This window comes from Furipterus horrens, unplaced genomic scaffold (genome assembly GCF_987537825.1).
Source record: "Furipterus horrens unplaced genomic scaffold, mFurHor1.1.pri manual_scaffold_6, whole genome shotgun sequence".
Classification (NCBI taxonomy): Eukaryota; Metazoa; Chordata; class Mammalia; order Chiroptera; family Furipteridae; genus Furipterus; species Furipterus horrens.
Genome location: NW_028327176.1, coordinates 125,483,957 through 125,487,913, shown reverse-complemented (window position 1 = coordinate 125,487,913; position 3,957 = coordinate 125,483,957). Strand labels below are relative to the sequence as shown.

General features: G+C 40.6%; 1 long non-coding RNA gene across 1 annotated transcript; it reads left to right on the top strand.

The window, feature by feature from the left end:
- The first annotated feature begins 581 nt into the window (after positions 1-581).
- LOC150007372 (uncharacterized) lies at positions 582-3,595 on the top strand. Its single transcript, XR_016511813.1, has 2 exons — positions 582-1,725; positions 2,933-3,595. It is a non-coding gene; the product is annotated as an uncharacterized LOC150007372 (long non-coding RNA).
- Positions 3,596-3,957: the final 362 nt, after the last annotated feature.

The following is a 3,957-nucleotide window of genomic DNA, read 5'->3' as shown; positions in this document are numbered from 1 at the left end:
CCCAAATCTCAGTTACCTCCACTTAAGATCATTACTGCATGCCGAGAGTCCTTCAAACTCGAGCTGAACAGTTATCGGTTAGTCAGCTTTTACATGAGGGTGCACGTGGGAAACACACTTCTATGCCCTTGCTTCTTTCTCGCTGGCTTCCAAGGATGTATTCACTACTACTTTCTGACATTCCTGACACTCCTGAACCCAGTTTTGAAGGAAACAGTGTCCCTAAGCAATATTTTAAAATAGGGCAGCCTTTCTCCTCCTGTTTCTTCCTAACCCTAATTCTGTGCCTAAGGGCCACGGGTCTCCCTCTCTCTAACCAAGGCTGCCGTCACCTCACAAATGTGCACATGGAAGGACCTACAGTACCACCACCGGGTAGAAACTTCTGCACATTGTGGCATACAGAAAACTGGATTTAAACCTCAGAATTTATAGGGGCATAATCTCTCTAATTCTTAGTACTCTCAGGAGAAAGTGGCACTGATCACAGACTATTCTCTCTGGATCCCCTGCAAGACTTTGGTGAAGGATAAAAATGAAATGTTTGAGAGCCCTTTGTAAACTGTAAGTATCATGAAAATGGTACTACTATGGTACTTACTACTATGAGGAGGTATAAAATATGCATACCATACAAAGGTTTGTGTATCTCTTTTTTTTCTTTTTGTTTGTTTGTTTGTTTATTTGTTAGAGACGGGAAGGGAGGGAAACATCTATGGGTAGCCTCTCATATATGCCCCGACTGGGGACTGAACCTGCAAGCTAGGTATGTACCCTGACCAGGAATCAACTAGCGACCTTTCACTTTATGGCATGATGCCCAACTGAGTCACACTGATCAGGGCAAGGCTTGTACATTTCATTAGGGACATGCTTGTGGTTTAAAACAAGGTTTCACAACCTCAGCCATATTGACATTTTGGACTGGATAATTTACTCAACTGTGGGCGACTGTCCTGGGTATTGTAGGGTGTTTAGCAGCATTGTGACAACTAAAAACGTTTCCATACATCCCCAAGTATCCCTGGCAGGAAGGAGACTAAATCACCCCCAGGTGAGAATTACTACTGTAAAAGTCAGAAAGCCTCCTTTGGGATGATCATTTATTTCTAAAAATTATCCTGTGGTAAAGGATTTTTCTCCCCTTTATCATAATATATTTATGACATGTAAAAATGGAAAACTGCCATAATATTCAACAAAAAAGAACTGGTTAAAATTATTGTGGCACAGTCATATGATAGAGGACTATACAGAGATCACACGGCAGAAGTACATTCACTCTCTGACTGTCCAGCACTGATTGGCTACATTTCCTTGACAGTTAGGTGGAGGCCAGGTAGCCAGTCAGGCCACTGACAATGGAGTGGGAGAAAGTGGGTTGCTCCTAGGCCAAAATGGCTAAAAGTGAATCTCCTCTTCCATCTTTCTCTTCCCCTTAGGCAGCAACCATGGAAATCATATCTTGAAGTGACAGTGTTGCAGGATGGAAGCAATCTGGGTCCCTGAGCTGGCACTTGGAGGAGAGCTGCCCTGGAGGGACACCAGGCCCCCAGTGGCATTTTCTATTATCCAGAAAAAATTTTGAGCCACTAAGATGCCAGAGTTTGTTTGTTCCTCTTGAATGATCTTTCCTAACTACTACAAATATTCATGCTTGTACGAGATTGGAAAGATAGAAAACAAAATGTGAACAATAGCTCCATTTCAGTGGTGGGCTTACTGGTGAGTCATTCATTCGTTTATTTCAGCAAAGGTTTACTGAGCCCATGTGCACCAGCATGGTGAGCAGTGCTGGAGTTCAATGACAAACATGGTATTATCTTCACCCAAGGGAGTTCACAGTCCTTTTATACACCAGAAGAAAGGGCAGTTAAGACAGTCTTCTTACAAAAGTTGACAAAAATAAAGGAAAAGAAGGTTCTAACACCTAAAGAAGAAAATTCCTCCTCCGTAACCTGAAGAGAGAGAAATAGCTGGGCCCGCCCTCCGTCTGCTGTTAATGGAGCATATGTTATACAACTCAGGACAAAGTGAGATTAAACACGAAGAGCTCTGGGATGTTCCGTCATGGTTGAACAAACCCAGTTGTGAGCGTGGTTTGTGGAAGGAGCTTTCATTAGATTGTATAAAAGTGCCTCCCCTGTTTAGGATGAAGTGTTTGTAATCTTTCTGCTCTATTTGCTGCACGAACATTCATTATTTTAAATCAAAGGAAACAGAGGAAGCCACTCATGCTTCCCAGTGACTCTCACATTAAAATTAATTATTTTCCCAGTTCAGTCTTCTTTGTTCACAGTTGTGTCCAGTGAGAGAAACAGGTCTTAGGAAACCCAATTATGTCTGAGGCAGTTTCAAAATCAGATAAAAGGCTTGGGAGCTGGAGCTTAAGGCCCGGCAGGGAATAACTTCACATTTCCAATGACTGCCATGTTCAGAATTCTCCTCCTTGGGGCCAGTTTTGAAAGTACTTTATCTTAAATGCAGTCATTTTCCAGGGTTAGTTTCTAAAACTGAAAAGAATGACTTTCATTCAGAAAGGAATAAAACAATATTCTGTATTACTTTATAGCACATCAGCCAATAAAGGAAACAATTCATTCTGAGAAGTCTTTGGGTAATATTGTGCAGCTACAGGTTCCACTTATTTTATTTAATGAATCTATAACATACATAGGAGTGATTCTTTCAAATAATAGAGGGATATGATTCTCAGTTCACTAAGACATTAATATATTGATTATTGTCAATGCATAAACCGTGACCAATTAAATATTTCAATAGAAATAATCTCACCAGAATAGGGACCTGACAGCAAAGCTTATTGTAACTTATTTTAATTCTCATTTGTATCCCAAAGACAAAAATACTGTGTTTAAATTTTCAAAGGAGTGGTAAAAATGGAAAACTTAGTACTCTCTCTCATTCCCAGACTCATCTTCACAGGACATGAAAGCATCAACATCACACAAGTATCAGAGTCCATGAAAGTCTCTGGAGAACAGCATTCCACGTTTTTAACTACAGCCTTTCCTGCTCGTATGCTACGTGCTTATGGTACTGTCCATCTATACCTGGAAAACAATGACAGCCTCCCTCCCAGGGATTCAGGGATGCTGCAGCCATTGTTGCGATCTAGGCCCTGAAAGAGAGTTGTGCGAATATTCCACAGGGAAAGGAAGAATGGCCTGGATTTTGTCTTGAGCAATCCTGCCATGTTCGGCAGCTGGGCAGAACCTCAGGAACATGAGGGGTGACAGTGAGATGGGGACTCTCCAATGCTGCTATAAACACGAGCAGTCTGTGATGGACTGGATGTTTGTGTCCCTCCAAATTCATATGTGATTGTATTTGGAGGTGGAGCGTTTGGGAGGGGATTCGGTGGTGAAGGTGAAGCCCTTATGAATGGGATTGGTGTCCTTTAAGAGATACCCAGAGAGCTCCCTCACCCCTCCCACTGTGTGAGAACATAGCTGGAAGGCCGAGGTCTGTGAACCAGGGAGCAAGTTCTCACCAAACACCAAGTCTCCCTGTACGTTGATCTTGGATTTCCCAGCCTTCAGAACTGTGAAAAATAAATGTGTTGTTTAAACCACCTAGTCTATGTTATTTTGTTATAACAGCTCACACTGACGAAGACACAGCCCAAATGTGCCCAATGACTATTCACAAGCAAAGTTGCTTTTTTTGGTTTTAATTACAAGTGTTGGCTCATTTTGCTATAAAATGTTATTTCTCAATTGTAGAAATGTTAAGTCAAATATATTTAGCAGAATAAAAAAAATTTTAATGTGTGTATTCCTATCACTTCAAAAAAATAATCATGATCAATATTTTGGACTCTGTCATTCCGGATTTTCTCCTGTGTATATATTGAATACTTTATAAAAAGTATACATTTTAAAGATTTTTTATTTAATTTTTAAATTCAGTAATATCTCAATAATATCTTTCTAT